Source organism: Balaenoptera borealis, assembly GCF_965194805.1.
Source record: "Balaenoptera borealis genome assembly, chromosome: 3".
Classification (NCBI taxonomy): domain Eukaryota; kingdom Metazoa; phylum Chordata; class Mammalia; order Artiodactyla; family Balaenopteridae; genus Balaenoptera; species Balaenoptera borealis.
In genome coordinates this window covers 16,583,682-16,605,272 of record NC_138866.1, presented here as the reverse complement: position 1 = coordinate 16,605,272, position 21,591 = coordinate 16,583,682, and positions in this window count along the sequence as shown.

Sequence of the window (21,591 nt, the reverse complement as noted above, 5' to 3'; positions counted from 1 at the left end):
TAGATGCAAAAATCCTCAACAAAATACTCGCAAACAGAATCCAACAGCACATTAAAAGGATCATACACCATGATCAAGTGGGGTTTATCCCAGGAATGCACGGATTCTTCAATATACGCAAATCAATCAATGTGATACACCATATTAACAAATTGAAGGAGAAAAACCATACGATCATCTCAATAGATGCAGAGAAAGCTTTCGACAAAATTCAACACCCATTTATGATAAAAGCCCTGCAGAAAGTAGGCATAGAGGGAACTTTCCTCAACATAATAAAGACCATATATGACAAACCCACAGCCAACATTGTCCTCAATGGTGAAAAACTGAAACCATTTCCACTAAGATCAGGAACAAGACAAGGTTGCCCACTCTCACCACTATTATTCAACATAGTTTTGGAAGTGTTAGCCACAGCAATCAGAGAAGAAAAAGAAATAAAAGGAATCCAAATCGGAAAAGAAGAAGTAAAGCTGTCACTATTTGCAGATGACATGATACTATACATAGAGAATCCTAAAGAGGCTACCAGAAAACTCCTAGAGCTAATCAATGAATTTGGTAAAGTAGCAGGATACAAAATTAATGCACAGAAATCGCTTGCATTTCTATACACTAATGACGAAAAATCTGAAAGTGAAATTAAGAAAACACTCCCGTTTACCATTGCAACAAAAAGAATAAGATATCTAGGAATAAACCTACCTAAGGAGACAAAAGACCTGTATGCAGAAAATTATAAGACACTGATGAAAGAAATTAAAGATGATACAAATAGATGGAGAGATATACCATGTTCCTGGATTGGAAGAATCAACATTGTGAAAATGACTCTACTACCCAAAGCAATCTACAGATTCAATGCAATTCCTATCAAACTACCACTGGCATTTTTCACAGAACTAGAACAAAAAATTTCACAATTTGTATGGAAACACAAAAGACCCCGAATAGCCAAAGCAATCTTGAGAACGAAAAATGGAGCTGGGGGAATCAGGCTCCCTGACTTCAGACTATACTACAAAGCTTCAGTAATCAAGACAGTTTGGTACTGGCACAAAAACAGAAATATAGACCAATGGAACAGGATAGAAAGCCCAGAGATAAACCCACGCACATATGGTCACCTTATCTTTGATAAAGGAGGCAAGCATATACAGTGGAGAAAAGACAGCCTCTTCAATAAGTGGTGCTGGGAAAATTGGACAGGTACATGTAAAAGTATGAAATTAGAACACTCCCTGACACCATACACAAAAATAAACTCCAAATGGATTAAAGACCTAAGTGTAAGGCCAGACACTATCAAACTCTTAGAGGAAAACATAGGCAGAACACTCTATGACATACATCACAGCAAGATTCTTTTTGACCCAGCTCCCAGAGAAATGGAAATAAGAACACAAATAAACAAATGGGACCTAATGAAACTTAAAAGCTTTTGCACAGCAAAGGAAACCATAAACAAGACCAAAAGACAACCCTTAGAATGGGAGAAAATATTTGCAAATGAAGCAACTGACAAAGGATTAATCTCCAAGATTTACAAGCAGCTCATGCAGCTCAATAACAAAAAAACGAACAACCCAATCCAAAAATGGGCAGAAGACCTAAATAGACATTTCTCCAAAGAAGATATACAGATGGCCTACAGACACATGAAAGAATGCTCAACATCATTAATCATTAGAGAAATGCAAATCAAAACTACAATGAGATATCATCTCACACCGGTCAGAATGGCCATCATCAAAAAATCTAGAAACAATAAATGCTGGAGAGGATGTGGAGGAAAGGGAACACTCTTGCACTGTTGGTGGGAATGTAAATTGATACAGCCACTATGGAGAACAGTATGGAGGTTCCTTAAAAAACTACAAATAGAACTACCATACGACCCAGCAATCCCACTACTGGGCATATACCCTGAGAAAACCATAGGTCAAAAAGTGTCATGTACCACAATGTTCATTGCAGCTCTATTTACAATAGCCAGGACCTGGAAGCAACCTAAATGTCCATCGACAGATGAATGGATAAAGAAGATGTGGCACATATATACAATGGAATATTACTCAGCCATGAAAAGAAATGAAATGGAGGTATTTGTAATGAGGTGGATGGAGTTAGAGTCTGTCATACAGAGTGAAGTAAGTCAGAAAGAGAAAAACAAATACAGTATGCTAACACATATATACGGAATCTAAGGAAAAAAAAAAAAAAAAGGCCATGAAGAACCTAGTGGCAAGACGGGAATAAAGACACAGACCTACTAGAGAATGGACTTGAGGATAGGGGGAGGGGGTGGGGTGAGATGTGACAGGGTAAGAGAGTGTCATGGACATATATACACTACCAAATGTAAAATAGATAGCTAGTGGGAAGCAGCCGCATAGCACAGGGAGATCAGCTCGGTGCTTTGTGACCACCTAGAGGGGTGGGATGGGGAGGGTGGGAGGGAGGGAGATGCAAGAGGGAAGAGAAATGGGAACATATTGTATATGTATAACTGATTCACTTTGTTATAAAGCAGAAGCTAACACACTATTGTAAGGCAATTATACTTCAATAAAGATGTTAAAAAAAAAAAAAAATGTCTTATGTACATGCAATTGAGGCCAGATCTGGAAATTTTACTTATAATTATATATACATAATACATTTATAAAGCAGTTACTTGGACTCTGTAGTCTACGGTATATCTTCATCTTTATTATCCTTGGGCCTGACTTTTTGTTTGGCAGCAAATGGAATTTTAACTTGGCAGAGGAGTTTTTTGCAGTTAGCAGATATTCGCGGTGTTCTACCAAGCCTCTACAAATCGACTAGATTGTAGACCGCTAAGGAGAGTCTAAAAGGAAAGGAGAGAGGTTTGTCATTGTTTGACACTTGTCCTGGATTTATATACATCATCATTATGCATCCATTCCTCACTTGTTGGGTGACCATCGACCTGTTAATGGTCCCAGCTCAATCTAGAATCTTCATCTATGAAAAAGAATGTTTGCCTCACCATAGTGATATGGGGCCTGGAGCTGGCATGTTTTTTAAGTCCCCTATCATACTGTAAGACACAGAGTTTAGGCTGAATAAATAATAACTGGTTTTGTTGGTATTACCTTGTTTTCTTCTTTCTTATCATGTGAATATACAAATGTGTTCTAATGTCTCCCACAGAAAAAGTAAAAATACAACCTCCTTTAGTTCTACTCCTCCCCTAGTCCACACACCAGTCAGTTTCTCTGTTACTATAGAAGAGCTAAACTTGAAGGAATTATGGCAGCCTCCATATGCTCACCTCTCATTCTCTCTTCAACCCTACTCCAGCCAAGGTGTTGCCTCCATTTTTCTCTCATGTTGCCAAATCCTTTGGGTATTTCTGTCTACTCAAATTATTTGGCAGCATTCAACATAATCGATTCCCATTTCTCAAAACATTCTACTCTTGGCCTTCTGACACACCCATTTCCCAGTTTTCTACCTACAACACTGGGCTTTCCTGCTCAGCCTTTTTTTTTTTTTTTTTTTTATAAGATTCTTACCTCTGAATAAGCATATTTCTCAGTTTTAGTCACAAGTATCTTTAATTCCTGTGTTGTATGTCTACCACGTAGTGTCACCCATTTCTGTGACTTTAAGTATCACATATACATTGAGACATAAATTTAGAAATCCTATGCTCATCTCCTGGTAAGAACTCTCCTCTGCATGGCAAACCATCAAGTTGAAATCTCAGACTTTTCTTGTCCAAAATTATGCTCTTGATTCAACACTTCACCTCTATTCTAACTCCTTGATTTTTCCATCATTCTAAATGGCTTTACCATTGCCTAGTTGCTCAAGCTATAAAACCTAAATTTCCATAAGATACCATGACCAAGACCATAGTCTCTATGGTTTAAATCTTGGCCCTGTCATATTATGCTAGACAACTGCCTAAGTCCATTTGTGTTGCTATAACAAAATACAACATACTAGATGGTTTAAAAAACAGAAATTTACTTTTCAAAGTTTGGAGGCTGGGAAGTCCAAGACCCAGGTTCCAGATTTGGTGCCTGGTGAGACCCATTTCATAGTTCACAGATGGTCATCTTTTTGCTGTGTGCTTACACAACAGAAGGGGTGGTGGAGCTCTCTGGATCCTCTTTTAATAAGGGCACTAAAGCCATTCATGTGGGCTCCACTCTTGTGATCCAATCACATCCCAAAGGCTCCAGTCCTAAACACCATCACATTGGGGTTTAAGTTTCAATATGTGAATTTGAGGGGGGCACAAATACTCAGTATATAATAGTGACTTGGAAATTTTCTGTACCTCTCTGTGTCACAGCTTCCTCACTTGCATTTCAGTCGGTTTGGGCTGCTTTAAGAAAATACCATAGACTGTGTGGCTGAAACAAAAATTTATCTCACATAGTTCCAGAGGCTGGAAAGTTCAAGATCTGGGTGCCAGGGTGGTCAAGTTCCGGTGAAAGCCCTCTAGGTGGTTTACAGATGACTGTCATCATGCTGTGTCCTCAGAAGGCAAGGAGAGACATCATCTTTTTCATGTGTCTTCTTATAAGGGCACTGATCTCATTCATGAGGGCTCTACTCTTATGACCAAATTATTCCCAAAAGCCCTACTTCTAAGTATCTTCATGTTGGGCATTAGAGCCTCAACATATGAATTTTGGGAAAACACAAACCTTCAGTCCATAACAACTTACAAAATGGAGATAATGATAGTAATACCTTTATGTTGAGGTTATTATAAGGAATAAATTAATGAATTTATTAAGTGTTGTGCATAGTGCTCTACCTAGAGAAAATATACAACAAGTACTACCTGTCATCTTCAGCAGCATCATCAATGTCACCTTCAGTGTTGCCACCATCATCATCATCATCTTTGGCTTTTAACTATCACCTTCCACACCCAACCTAAAGGAACTCAGGCAGATTTCCAAATGTATTTTATAATATTTTAAATCTACCCATTCTCTCTTTCTCTGCCACCACTCTATCTAAGCCAATGTCACTTCTTACTTGGATTATTGCAATAGCCTCTAGTTGGCCTTGACAATTCTTTTCTTATTGTCTTCTAGTTCTCCAATGCAGAAAACAAATTTTCAACATGTCAATAATTTGTCCTCCAATAACTTTACACATTATAATTTAGAATAACATTAAAACTCTTTATGTCTTAAAAGTCTAGTATGCTATGGCCATATACCAACTCTACAACTTCACCTTATTCCACTTTCTTCTTGGTTCATCAGAGAATAACACAGTTTCTTATATATTTTTTGAATGTTTTGAGCATGCCTAAATACTTCTTGCCTCAAGGTTTTCTCACATATTTTTCCCAGTCTATCTTCTTCTGTTTATCATATTTCCTTTTTGATTAAATAGTTTTAAATATTTCAAATGGAAGTGGAAGAGTAGTTATACATTAATTGGCAGATGAAGATTACCCATATTGTTGCTGTAGAGTCCAAAATTAATAATGAGTTTCCACAGAGCCAGTTTTCAAATACAAACTTCATAAGTTGTCACCCAAGTGAAACTATGAAACCTACCAAAATAACAAAGAAAAATAAAAAGAAGGATTAGGAGAAGAAGGAGAAGGAGAAATAAATTTTAAAAAATACAGACAATGGATAAAGCCAGTCTCTACTAAAAACAATGTCACATGGCTTAGATGTTAATTGCACAGCAAATACATTTATATTAATATATTAACATATTAAGTATTAAATATAAAACATATTAATATATATTAGTACATATAATTTAAATTCATGTATATTATGTATACACATATTTTAAATACATATATACACATATATATGTATTTAAAATATCTCATTCCCAATATCAAGGAGAAAATTATGAAGTCAATTTTATTTTTAATACAAAGGTGTTTTCCTTCTTATTTGAGGAGAGTGTTATTTAAGTAAATTTCCATATAGAGAAGTTATATACTAATAAAAATAATTTTAAAAATCACCAAAGGCCAAAACTCAAATGCAGCTACTGTTCTCATTATGATCTAATGGTCTCCAATTATACCTATTTTAACAAGATGAACTTGTATAAGTTTACTGAAGATTCTTGCCAAATATTAGAATATATGTAAATAAGAACTTGCCATTAACTCATCATATAGTAATCTAACTTCCGTTATAGAGAACTTTTTCAGTATAGTGAAGAAGCTTGTTCCAAAATTTATATACATCACAAAAAACAAAACAAAACAAAAACAAAACTAATTGGATTCTCTGCAATAAGATATAGGAATTTCAGGAGAAATATTTTTGAAATTATATAGAATGATATTTATGTAAACTGTAAAACAAACTTTTTTTCTCGGTAGTTTTTTAGCCTACAGTGATATAAACAGATAAATAATGGAAGAAAACGTAGCATTTAAAACAAAGCAAATGATTCCTCATTCTATTTCTTGGGTTTTTATAGTTTTTTATTCATCACACACTTTTTATGTAGTTTAGTGACTTTGTACTAACTCACATTTTATGTGTTTTCTCTTATTTCTTTTTCTTTAGCAGTAAAATTTTATCATCCTTTGATTAGATGAACAGAGAAGTCTAAAGCTAATTAAAAGCTACAAGCATTTGGTGAGGTTCATTGAGTTCCTTGAAGCACAAAACTGTTTCTTAAGAAGAGGGTCCTGAAATCTAGAGTACCAAATATAACTTCTCAGATAGCTGCATAGCCTCTACATAATTTCAGAACCTGCCAAAACACTTGCACTTATGACAGTGTTGGCACAAAATAATGACTTACCCAAATATTTCATGCTGACTTAAGAAAAATAAAACAGAAGCAAACATAATATGTAAATGATAAATTCAAACTGAAACAAGATTAAGTAACACTAAAGTACACTACATGAAAAAAGGCTGTGTGCTACATTAAAATGAGAATAATTGCAGAAAAACTGAATCACTATTCAGTGCATAGAAGTAACAGTGTACTAAAATAAAGTAAAATAAATTCCATTTTAGCAGTCAGAGCCATATTCACATTGTAATTGCTGATTTAGTGTCAACAAAAGAACATCATTTGTCACAGTAAACTAATGATGTTAGTTTGGATTTTATGGTTTGTTTAGTTTTGTTAGCATTTAATTTATAAATTCTTTTGACTTTATAGCTTCCTATAAGCTATAAGTAAATAAGTTTAGACACTTTGTTTATGTTTATACTACTTAACTAACATAATAAAAAATATAAAAGTCAACAATGAAGGTTAAGAAATACCATGAATTCTAAAAAAACACAAAACTGAAATTTTGTTACAATATCTTTGTGTATTATTCACACATGTAAATCAAGTACTTTTGCAAGTAAGCAAGGAGTCTTCATGCTTTTCCCCTTCATTATTTTCTTCTTTAAATTAAACTTTTTATCAAGAGATAATTGTAGTTTCACATGAAGTAATAAGAAATAATACAGAGTTCTAGTTCTCCTCAATAATAACATGGTAAAAAACTATAACACAATATCTAAACCAGAACACTGGCATTGATATAGCCAAGGTATAGAATATTTCCATCACTAGGCTCCCTCATGTTTCCCTTTTTTAACTAAACCCACTTTTCTTCCACATTTGCCCTACCTCCCTTAGCTCCTGGCAAAAACTAAAATGGTTGACATTTTTTAAAATAAATTTGTCATTTCAGGAATGTTGTATAAATGAAATCATAGAGTATGTAACCACTTGGATAGGCTATATTCACTGAACATAATTCTCTGTATATTCATTCAGTTTGTGGTGTGTATCGATTGTTCATTCCTTTTATTGCTGAGTAGGTTGCAGAGTATGGATACACCACAATGTATTTAACCATTCATTCACCCACTGAAGGACATCTAGGTTAGTTCCAGGTTTGGGCTAATATAAATAAGACTGCCATAAGCATTTGTGTACAGGTTTTTGTGTGAACATACATTTTCATAAATGCCCAATGTGCCACTGTTGGGTAATTATTTCCATGTTTAGATTAAAAAAAAAAAAACTGCCAACTTTCTTCCAGAGTGGCTGTACCATTTTACATTCCTATCAGCAATATATGAGTGATAGGTTTCTCTGTAGAGTTACCATAACTTGGTGCTGTTAATGTTTCCACCACGCACTGCCCCCACCCCAGGCCCCTGCATCACCAAGCCATCCAATAGCTCTGTATTGATAATTCATCGTTTTAATTTGCATTTCCCTAATGGCTAATGATGTTGAACATCTTTTGATGTGCTTATTTACCATTTTGAATCCTCTTGAGCAAAAGGTCTCTTCATTTACTTTTCCCATTTTCTAATTGGATTTTTAAAATTGTTTACTTTTGAGGGTTCTTTGTATATTGTAAAGACTAGTCTTTTCCTGGATATATGAATTGCAAATACTTTCTCCCAGTGTTTCCTTTGCTGGTTTCCTTTGCTGTGCAAAAGGTTTTAAGTTTAATTAGGTCCCATTTTTTTATTTTTGCTTTTATTTATTTTGCCTTAGTGCTTTGATTTACACCAAAGAGTGCAGTGCCTATGTTCTTTTCTAGGAGTTTTATGGTTTCAGGTCTTAAATTTAGGTCTTTAATCCATTTTGAGTTTATTTCTGTATATGATGTGAAGAAATGTTTTAGTCTCATTCTTTTACATGTAGTTGTCCAGTTTTCCCAGGAGCACTTATTGAAGAAACTGTCTTTTCCCCATTATATATCCATGCCTCCTTTGTCATAGAATAATTGACCATAAGTGTGTGGGTTTATTTTCAGTCTCTCTTTTCTGTTTCATTGATCTATGTGTCTGTTTTTGTGCCCCTATCATGCTGTTTTGATTAATGTAGCTTTGTAGTATACTCTGAAGTCATGGAGCGTGATACCTCCAGCTTCATTCTTTTTTCTTAGGATTGCTTTGGCTATTCAGTGTCTTCTGTAGTTCCATATAAATTTTAGGATTATTTGTTATAGTTCTGTGAAAAAAGTCCTGTGTATTTTGATTGGGATTGCACTAAATCTGTAGATTACTTTGGGTAGTATGGCTATTTTAACAATATTAATGCATCCAATTCAAGAACAAGAGATATCTTTCCATGTCTTTGTATCATTTTCAAATTCCTTCATCAATGTTTTATAGTTTTCTGTATATAGGTTTTCAGCTCCTTGGTTAAGTTTATTTCTAAGCATTTTATTCTTTTTTGATGTGATTGTAAATGAAATTGTTTCCTTACTTTCTATTTCTGATTGTCTATTATTAGTGTATAGAAAAGCAACAGATTTCTGTATATCAATCTTGTATCCTGCAACTTTAATGAATTCATTTGTTAGTTCTAATAGTATTTTAGTGGAGACTTTAGAGTTTTCTATATAGAGTATCATGTCATCTGCAAATAGTGACAGTTTTACTTCTTCCCTTCCAAGTTGGATGCCTTTTATTTCTTTTTCTTTCCTGAATGCTATGCTTAGGACTTCCAATACTACGTTAAATAGAAGTGGTGAGAGTGGGCATCTTTGTCTTGTTCCTGATTTTAGAGCAAAAGCTTTTAGCTTTTCAATGAAGAGTATGATGTTAGCTGTGGGTTTGTCACAAATAGCCTTTATTATGTTGAGATGTTTTCCCTCCATATCCACTTTGATGAGAGATTTTATCATGAATGGATGTTGAATTTTGTTAAATGCTTTTATCCTGAGTGTTTTGAATTTTTTTTCAGATAATTCTAACATCTTCGTCACCTCATTTTTTAATTTATTGATTGTCTTATTTCATTCAGTTTGAGCTTATTGATATGACTTCTTCACATTCAGTGTGAGGTTCTTCATATGACTAGCAATTTTCTATTGGAATTTGGACAGTTTTTTATTATGTTTTGAGACACTGGATCTCATTTAAACCTTATGTTTTAGCTTGCTTTCTCTGACAGTGTTCTCTAGGGGAGGGAGGCATTGTCCATTTACTGCCAAATGCAGGTAGAAATCCAGTTTCTCCACTCTCATTATGACTGCTGGGTTGGGGTGTGAGTCCTGGCTCCCACTAGGTCTTCAATGTTAAATCCCTGGCTAGGAGGGGTAGCAATGTCTCATACAGTTGCCCACATATCTTGCACTAACATCATGGGTGGATGGCTTACTACCGTTGGCTGATGGTCAAAATCTTGACTCTTCATTAGGTCTCCTCTTATACTACTCTAATGAGGATGGTGAGTAAAAGTCTCTTCACCGTCAGATGGGGGTAAAAATCCAGGCTCCTCATATGTTCTCCACCAACACTGCAGAGGGATAGGGGCTCATTATTGGCTGGTGGGTAAGAAAGTTGTGGCTCCCTATTTGACTTTTTCTGGTACCACCTAATCAGGGAAGTTGAAGCACCATTTTACAACTTACTAGTGTGGACCTCTGGGTTTCTCATTCAGTCTTAGTTGATGTGGGTATTGAGGGGGACAGATTTTTTTTCTGTGATGTTTGGCTAGAATAGAGTGGTTATCATCTAAGATGTTTTTTTCTTTCTGGGCTACCCCTTTCCTTGTCATTTGACTAGAGAGAGCAGGCTTTGAGGGATCATTTTTGTTATCACTCAGGATTTCTAGGATGCCATATACTTCAGCTCCAAGATTGGGAAATGTGAAGCAAAAAGAAATCTCACCATCATGTCCTTCCTTGGGTCCTGAAGCCCTTAGATGTTCTGCCTTTTTCTCTCCTCCTTTCAGAGTTTTCTTATGTTTGTTTTATATATAATGTTCAGGGGTTTTACTTGTAATCTTAGCAGGAAAAATAGGAAATCATATGTCTACTGCAACTTCTCAGAGGTTGAACCTTCCCTTTCTTTTTAAAACAAAGTAAAATAGTAAACGTATACAAGTAACTCATGGTGGTCCCAACAAAATATGTTTTTTCTAGTATTCCTGCTTTCAACTCCATGGCCCACTAAATCTTTGTATCTATCTGACCTTCTATTTTACATTTTTCACATCAGTTAAATTGCTCTCCCATCTGAAAGAGACTGGCATCTTCTTCCCCAACTCTACTTAAAACCTACTGTTATTTTGCCCAGCATAACCATCAAGTTTTTAACCTGGGCTCCTCCCATTTAGTATTTGTTTGTTTCTTTTTGTTTACTTGTCTGATGCTTTTCTGCTGCATCTTGTCTTCCATTACTGCTTTTATATTATATATAATTGGGCCAAATCTTTCCTGGTTGAACAAACTCTAATGCTATGCATGGCAGAACCTCAATTCCTTAATAAATTACTGCTGAATTTAAGGAACTCATAGATACAAATCATCTCAAAGGATGATGCTTTCTCGAATGGAAGATAAAAGGATTATCCTCTGGTATCAAACCATGAACTAGACTTCTGGTACTCAACTAATTCTTATATTTTCTGACCTCAGAGACTTAGCCTTTTCTTCTTGACTTCTGGGCCTTTGAGTTTTGACTTACTTTTGACCAAACTGGTCCCTCATTGAGTTAATTCAGCTTTTAATAAACGCTGATATCTGCCCAACCTAATCCATGTTATGTTCTTTCCAAAGCACTTTTTCCTGCAACTTGTCTACACTCAGCCAAGCATTTTAATGGTTTTGTTTTGATTATTAAATCACAGCTCTGGAAACTGTATATCCTGTTAATCCTTCTTTAAACTAGTTGTTTTATGAGGTACATGTGAATGTACTTAGAAAAGCTAAAAACATTTTTACTGAAATGCAGGGAATTATTATCAGCAGGAGTTTATTTTAAAGTAATTTACTACCCAACTATGTTTGTGGGATTCAGAGCTAAAAAATAGTTCTTATGGAATATGGTATACATTTAGCCCTTTTGGGATGAGATGGGGGTAAAATACATATTTCTTCAGTAGTCTCGTTTATTAGCATAGTATTCATTTATTACGTATATATTTTTTATATAATTGTACATTTTCTCTATATAGTGAAACAAGTTATTATTTTATGATAACATTTATTTACATTAAGTAAATCTATATTCTCAGTTGTTGAGAAGAACTAAAGAAGCCAGCCGATGAAAGCAAGGAAAAGTGAAATATTTTGTACACTGCCTAGATTATGATAAGCAAGGGTATGTAAGGTGCTACTCTATTCCAAATATATCTGTAAATTTCTCATGCTTGATGAGAATGCTCTTTTTACACTAAAGGATGCTACATAAGCAGAAGATAATTTAAATAACTTGCCTCTTCATTTCTGATTGTGTTTCCCTTCCATGGGGAAGGAAGCAAAGCAGAAGAGAGGATACACTGGAAAACCATTGTTTCCTCTGCTCCAGCATTCATTCCTTTTTATTTAAAGCATAGAACCCCTGTTTTCTTTTGGAAACCTCCCAGCTTTATTATCAATATTTTGTACCCAGGATGGCAACTCAACCTAGTTATGGCCAATCAGCATACTCAAGCTACAGCTATTCACTCCAACTACTCTAACCAGAGTAGCCGACTCAGCAATAGCCATGCAACCCAAACCAGGCAGATAAGTTTCAGATCTTTCATTGAAAATAATGAGAAAGTGATAAATAAAAATATGAAAAAGAAGAAGCATAGACTAGAAACTCTGAGCACAGACTCTGGAGCCAGATTGTCTGCCTCCAAAGCTTGGGTTATCGTGGGCAAGTTTCTTAACCTCTCTGTGGTTCAGTTTCCAGTCTGCAAAATGTGGATAACAATAGTGCCTACTTCATAGATATTATCAGGATTAAATGAGTTGCTGTGTCTAAAGTGCTTGGAATAGGTGTTTGTTTTATTATTATTTTCTTACTGACATTTTGCTAAGCTGGTAGGACATAAATGTGGAGATGCGAATAGCCATTTGCCATAAACACCCATGAGGGAATAAATCCAGCAGAAAGAAAGAGTATAGTTAAGAGATGGAGAGAGATAGGTCCCTTGAACATCATTTGATCATCTGAATCCAGCTCTATCTTGATGTGCAAACTTTATAACTTCTCTGTTACCTAAACCAATGTGCATTGTGTCTGTCCACTGTAAGTGAAAGAGCCCTAAGGAACACAGAAAAAGAAGGAAATAAACTTTCTAGAGCAGTCTGTCCAAGATCCAGAGTGGAACAGCAAACTAAGATTCTCTCAAAGAAAAGCTCAGTAATATATTCAGTCAACTCATTCAGAACGTATTTATTAAGTGCCTATTATGTATTAAGTACAAAGTAAGCGTTTCGGATACCACAGAAAAGGAGTGGTCCCCACGTTAGAGGAGGTTACTATCTAATGGGGAGATAAGAATCTTAGTCACCTCAGGCTGCCATAACAGAATCCTGCAGACTGGAATGGCTTAAATGAGAGAAATATATTTTCTCACCGTTCTGGAAACTAAAAATCCAAGATCAAGGTGCCAGATAATTCAATTTCTTTTTTGTTGTTGATTTGCGATATAATTGATATATAACACTATATTAGTTTCAGGAATACAACATAATGATTCAATATATGTATATATTATAAAATAATCACCACAATAAGTATAGTTAACATCCATCAGCACTCATAGTAACAATTTTTTTCCTTGTGATGAGAACTTTTAAGATCTACTCTCTTAGCAACTTTCAAGTATACAATACAATATTATTAACTATAGTCAGCATGCTGTGTATTACATCTGCAAATCAAGTTTTTGGTGAGGGTCTTATTCCCAGCTTACAGATAACTTTTTTTCTCACTGTCCTCACATGGCAGAGAGAGAAAGAGAACGGATATTTCTTCCTCTTCTTACCATGACACTAATCTTATCAAATTAGAGCACACCCTTATGACTTCATTAAACCTTAATTACCTCCCTAAAGGCCCAAATCTCCAAATATATAGTTACATTGGTGGTTAAGCCTTCAACACACAAATTTGCAGGGGCAGGGGTGGGGTGGGGGAGGTGGGGCACATAATCCAGTCCATAACAGTAAGTAACGATACCTGGTTGAATATTGTTTAGAGAAATACCTGGTTGAACAATAAATCTTTAAGCATTTTCTAAAATGGTCTATTCATTCAATGAAATGCAATTCTTGAAGACAAATTCACTTAGAAGAAGCTTCTATTAAGTAAATGCCTAATATAAAAATATACATTGGGAAGATAATTCGTAGTGAAAATAATTCTGCCCTTCTAAAAGGCATTTCATAGGAAAAAATGTTTATTTTGCAAGATACATTGAAAAGTATATTTATCACAAGTTTATGAAATAAACTATTGATACTGAGACAAAATGATTATAGAATAATTTATTAGAGCATGCCTGAGCCTAGCTTGTGTTTGTTAACTTTACCAGGTCATTCTACTGAACTTGTTGATGGAAGCAGTAAAAAAAAAAAAAAAAAAAGAAACAGAAAAATCAACCAAATCAGGAACTTGACATGCTAAAAAATTAATATAAATAAGCAAAAAACCTATTAATTGATCTAACAACAGATTGAGTTGACAAATGTTTGAATCAGTTAATTGATTTAAGCCTTTGTAATTCCAAACACTGAAAAAGGTAACACTTTCAAGGTCAAGTTGGTAGTAGAAATGCATGGGTTGCAGATGAAAAAATGCTGCTAGGTGAGTTGCATTTGACAGCAGAATGCCAACAAATAACAAGTAACTCTTTAGGCACTTTTTATGTGAAATTAATTTGATTTTCACTACAAATTGAAGAGGTGGGTATTATTGACCCTACTTTGTAGATGAGGAAACTAGGCAAGACTTTCACCCTCCAGGCACAGCCACAGATCAGTGGCATCTCAGCCAGAACACGTGAAACTGAGTCCAACACCTTGTTCTTTCTACTTTAACATGCACTGTGTTAGACAGGAGCAGGCATTAACTACAAATGTCTCTGCTGACAAGTGTGATTAACAGTGGGGGTGAAGAGCCATGATAGATCAGAGATTTTTAAAAAAACCAATGTTATGCTCAGTGCCCATTTATTTTGCTTTTCTTTTCACAATATATATTGAAGTGCATGGTCTTTTATTTAATTGTTTATTTTAACTACTTAAAAAATGTTATCGTGTGCTTGATTTTAAAAAGAAAAACATCTAAAAATCCTCACTTTACAGAAACAAAAAAAATAGCAATTTTCTGCTTTGCTTCTTGCTAGTCCTCAGTTCCACTCTCCAGAAGCAATGGTTCTATTCAATTTTAGCTTTTTCTTTTGTTATTTAACACATTTCTGAATAATGTGTTTATATTACTATTTCTTGATTCAGTTATTTAGACATTATCAACTCCCTATGATGGTGTATGCGGACGTTAGCTCTCTTTACACCTCCCACCACTCCCACTTCCTCCACATATAATTAAACCTCTCCATACAATCTGATGACTGTAATTATGTCTCATTCTTAAGCCAGGTAGTGAACAATAATTATATTTTCTTTCTTGTACAGTTCTTGTGTTGTTTTGCTTTGCTTCATTTTAACTTCTGTATTGTTTTCTTTAGCTCTGTAACAGTTAGTTGGGTACTGGCTTTTCCACATTTTGCTTGGGGGGTATCCTGCTGGAGGCCTTTACATTCCTACTGCGGTCAAGATTAGTGGATCTTAAACGTGCTGTCCTAGAACATCTCTGCCTTTCCACTGGGTGAGATGCCATCTTTCCTGGATCACAGATGTTCTTCATTTTGCTGAAGCACATCTACCAGTAGCTTCTTGGGAGAGAGGGGAAGGTTATGAATTCAAGAGATACATTATTTGAGACCAGGTCACTCAGAAAAACATTTCTCCTGTCCCCTCATGGTCATTGGTAATATATCAGTCTGTACATTTCTAGACTGAAGAACATTCCCTTTTGGAAGCATTATTCCACTGGATTCCAGTCCCTCATAGGATATTTGGTATTTCCCCTAAACCCCAGAATAATTTAGGATTTTTGCCTCTGGTCTTTTAAAGTTATGTGACAAGACTAGATGTCAATTACAGGAAAAAATCTGTAAAAAATACAAACACATGGAGGCTAAACAATACATTACTAACTAACCAAGACATCACTGAAGAAATCAAAAAATACCTAGAACCAAATCACAATGAAAACACGACAGCCCAAAACCTACGGGATACAGTAAAAAGAGTTCTAGGAAGGAAGTTTATAGCAATACAATCCTACCTCAAGAAACAAGAAAAATCTCAAATAAAAAACCTAAACTGACACCTAAAGAAATTAGAGAAAGAAGAACAAACCCCCCCCCCCAAATTAGCAGAAGGAAAGAAATTGCAAAGAACAGATCAGAAATAAATGAAAAAGAAATGAAGGAAATAATAACAAAGATCAATAAAACTAAAAGCTGGTTCTTAGAGAAGATAAGCAAAATTGATAAACCATTAGCCAGACTCATCAAGAAAAAAAGGGAGAGGACTCAAATCAATAGAATTAGAAATGAAAAAGGAGAAGTAACAACTGACACTGCAGAAGTACAAAGGAACATGACAGACTATTAAAAGCAACTATATGCCAATAAAATGGACAACCTGGAAGAAATGGACACATTCTTAGAAGAGCACAACCTTCTGAGACTGAACCAGGAAGAAATAGAAAATGTAAACAGACCAATCACAAACACTGAAATTGAAACTGTGATTAAAAATCTTCCAGCAAACAAAAGCCCAGGACCAGATGGCTTCACAGGCGAATTCTATCAAACATTTAGAGAAGAGCTAACAACTATCCTTCTCAAACTCTTTCAAAATATAGCAGAGAGGAACACTCCCAAATTCATTCTACAAGGCCACCATCAGCCTGATACCGAAACCAGACAAAGATGCCACAAAAAAAGAAAAGTACAGGCCAGTATCACTGATGAACATAGATGCAAAAATCCTCAACAAAATACTAGCAAACAGAATCCAACAGCACATTAAAAGAATCATACACCACGATTAAGTTGGGTTTATCTCAGTGATGCAAGGATTCTTCAATATACACAAATCAATCAATGTGATAAACCATATTAACAGATTAAAGGAGAAAAACCATATGATTATCTCAGTAGATGTAGAAAACGCTTTTGACAAAATTCAACACCCATTTATGACAAAAACCCTCCAGAAAGTAGGCATAGAGGCAACTTACCTCAACATAATAAAGGCTATATATGACAAACTCACAGCCAACATCATTCTCAATGGTGAAACACTGAAACCATTTCCACTAAGATCAGGAACAAGACAAGGGTGCCTACTCCCACCACTATTATTCAACATAAATTTTAGAAGTTTTAACCACAGCAATCAGAGAAGAAAAAGAAAGAAAAGGAATCCAAAATGGAAAAGAGGATGTAAAACTGTCACTGTTTGGAGATGACATGATACTATACATAGAGAATCCTAGAGATGCTACCAGAAAACTACTAGAGTTAATCAATGAATCTGGTAAAGTATCAGGATACAAAATTAATGCACAGAAATCTCTTGCATTCGTATACACTAATGATGAAAAATGTGAAAGAGAAATTAAGGAAACACTCTCATTTACCATTGCAATGAAAAGAATAAAATACCTAGGAATAAACCTACCTAAGGAGAAAAAAGACCTGTATGCAGAAAACTATAAGATGCTGATGAAAGAAATTAAAGATGATACAAACAGATTGAGAGATATAGCATGTTCTTGGATTGGAAGAATCAATACTGTGGAAGTGACTACATTATCCAAAGCAATCTACAGATTCAATGCAATTCCTATCAAACTACCAATGGCATTTTTCACAGAACTAGAACAAAAAATTTCACAGTTTGTATGAAAACACAAAAAAACCCTGAATAGCGAAAGCAACTTGAGAAGAAAAGTGGAGTTGGAGGAATCAGTCTCCCTGACTTCAGACTGTACCACAAAGCTACAGTAATCAAGACAGTATGATATTGGCACAAAAACAGAAAATTAGGTCAGTGGAACAGGATAGAAAGCCCAGAGATGAACCCACTCACATATGGTCACCTTATCTTTGATAAAGGAGGCAAGAATATACAATGGAGAAAAGACAGCTTCTTCAATAAGCAGTGCTGGGAAAACTGGACAGCTACATGTAAAAGAATGAAATTAGAACACTCCCTAACACGATATACAAAAATAAATGCAAAATGGATTAAAGACCTAATTGTAAGGCCAGACACTATAAAACTCTTAGAGGAAAACATAGGCAGAACACTCCATGACATAAATCACAGCAAGATCCTTTTTGACCCACCTCCTAGAGGAATGGAAAGAAAAACAAAAATAAACAAATGGGACCTAATGAAACTTAAAAGCTTTTGCACAACAAAGGAAACCATAAACCAGTGGAAAAGACAAGCCTCAGAATGGGAGAAAATATTTGCGAATGAAACAAATGACAAAGGATTAATCTCCAAAATTTACACGCAGCTCACGCAGCTCAATATCAAAAAATCAAACATCCCAATTCAAAAATGAGCAGAAGACTTAAGTAGACATTTCTCCAAAGAAGATATACAGATTGCCAACAAACACATGAAAGGATGGTCAACATCACTAATCATTAGAGAAATGCAAATCAAAACTGCAAAATGTTATCACCTCACACCGGTCAGAAAGGCCATCATCAAAAAATCTACAAAGAGTAAATGCTGGAGAAGGTGTGTAGAAAAGGGAACCCTCTTGCACTGTTGGTGGGAATGTAAACTGATACAGCCACTATGGAGAACAGTATGGAGGTTTCTCAAAAAACTAAAAAAAGAACTACCATACAACCCAGCAATCCCACTACTGGGCATATACTCTGAGAAAACCATAATTCAAAAAGAAGCATGTACCACAATGTTCATTGCAGCTCTATTTACAATACCCAGGACATGGAAGCAACCTAAGGGTCCATCAACAGATGAATGGATAAAGAAGATGTGGCACATATATACAATGGAATATTACTCAGCCATAAAAAGAAACGAAATTGAGTTATTTGTAGTGAGGTGGATGGACGTAGAGTCTGTCATACAGAGTGAAGTCAGTCAGAAAGAGAAAAACAAATACCGTATGCTAACACATATATATGGAATCTAAAAAAAAAAAAAAAAAGGTTCTATACCTAGGTGCAGGACAGGAATAAAGACACACTTAGAGAGAATGGACTTGAGGACACGGGGAGGGGGAAGGGTAAGCTGGGACAAAGTGAGAGAGTGGCATGGACATATATACACTACCAAATGTAAAATAGATACCTAGTGGGAAGCAGCCACATAGCACAGGGAGATCAGCTCTGTGCTTTGTGACCACCTAGATGGGTGAGGTAGGGAGGGTGGGAGGGAGACACAAGAGAGAGGAGATATGGGGATATATGTATATGTATAGCTGATTCACTTTGTTATACAGCAGAAACTAACACACCATTGTAAAGCAATTAAACTCCAATAAAGATGTTAAAAAAAAAGATATGCATAAGATTTGCGATGTGATTAATAAGCAGTAAAAAATAAATAAAAATAAATTAAAAGCTATCATTTTTTAAATTTAAAATAACTATTTCTTAATTTTTGATTGTATTAGCTTCTCTTTCTTATATTATAAATAAATATGTTTTCTTATCTTTCAGAGATTATCAATGATGGTATATTGAAGTTTTCTTCTGTTCTCTGCATTTTCTCTGATAAACTATTCTCTGTTTCTTTGTATTGACCTCTGACTTCTTACTGGAGGCTTTCTTCAAAAACCCTGCTAATTTTACTGTGTATTTGTTTTTCAGAGTGTGAAACAAAAATACTAATTGGGCTGAGACTTTTGACTGGTAGGGTAGTCAGGTGTTTAGCTGAGTTTTCTTTAGAAAATGTAAAATATTGTTTTGTTACCTTGTCTGGAACTGATCAGTCTTTGCGGAGAAGAATCTTCCAGCCTCTTACACAGGGGTTATAACCCATTATTTTTAGTTGGGCAGCTCAACTTCTTCATGTCTTGTTGTCCTGAGTTCAGAGTGTCTTCATTAATCTCTCTAGTGAATGTATCTGGAATGAGAGACTATTTGCCTAACTAAATGGGGAGGGATGGTTATAGAAGGGTCTAATTGTTCTTTGTATTAACTTTACGTTATCCTTTTCCGGTCTTCTGTATCAACCTACGTTTCTTGGTGTCTGGTGCTTCTATTTCTGAGAGTTGCAGTTTATCATTATCTTTCTCTATGGATACACAGTCCTTAACTAGCTCTGCCAGTGGATTCAACACTCCTCCACGTACTATCCACATTCTTATACTATGGTATAGAAATTTGATTTTCCTAGTTTCATCAGTGATAACACTTTGGTGCCTGTCTCTTGATCTTTCATTTTTTCGAAGATTACTTTCAAGGAACAAATGTTTTGAGGTCTTAGAAGATATTTTTTTACCCCTCCTTTCTTGAAACCAGAAGTATCATATCACCAGTGGTAATATGATGTAGTTACTGAGCAAGCTTTACCTGAAGTACTAAGTAAGAGAAAGGCAGCGTTTGTAGCAGACTGAATAATCATAGATTGAATGTTTGGAGCCATTGGCTACTTGTTGTGTAAGAACCATCAGGGGGAGTTATTGTGGGTTGAGAGAGATGTAATAACTTTGGGGGATAATGTTTTCTCCAAGAGAATTTTGGTATTCTATTTAGGCAAGATACGTTTTCTATTGTTGTATAACTCATAACTGTAAACCTAAGTGAGAATTTTAGCTTAGAACTTCTGTATTCTCTGCCCAGCGTAGTGAGAAGTGAAAATTAAGGTGTTACTCTAGCTGAATTCTTGTCTAGAGTCTTTGGAGACGTATCCACTTCCAACCTCATTCTTGCTGTTGGCAGAATTCTTTTCTCGTGGTTGTAATTCTGAGATCCCTGTTCCCTTGCTGGCTGTCAGCCGAGGGGTTGCTTTCAGCTCCTAGAAGTTGTATGTATTACTTGACACATGGTTCCCTCCGTCTTCAAGCCAACAAAAATGCATAAAATCTCTCTCTCATATTTTTAATCTCTGGCCTTTTTCCATGTAACTAGCCAGAAAAAGCTCACTGCTTTTAATAGGCACGTGTGATCAAGCCAGGCCCACCTAGATAATCTCCTTATTTTAAGATCAACTGTGCCAAATAACATAAGCTATTATGGGAGTAAAAGCCATGATATTCAGAGTCCCATGGATTATGCAGGCCCTGTACCTGGGGGAGTGGGAGATCTTGGGGGCCATTTTAGGATTCTGCCTACCACAATTAATAATACAAAGTCTTTGTTCATCTTTTATTAAACATATATTTAGAGCTACATTTAAATGTATAGAAAAAGTCCCCCAAATATTCCATATTCCATATGTCCCTCACCCAGCCTCCCCCAATGTTACCATCTTACATAATTATAGTAGAATTGTCAGAACCAGGAAACTGGCCTTGGTAAAAGAGTTCAGCCATCTCTCTAACCCACAAAGAACTGCAGTTATCACCTCCATGCACCACTCTTCCTTCCTTCTAAAATTCTTACTCCTCTTTCAAGTATTAGCACAAAATTTTCCTTCTTGTATGGGGTATGGGCTCATTCTCCATCCTCTGAATACTCCACACCCCTTTGGGAATACCTGTATTATAGCACTTACGCAAATAATTAGAGAACAATATATCTGTTTCCCCAATCTATAATGTGTATTTATTCATC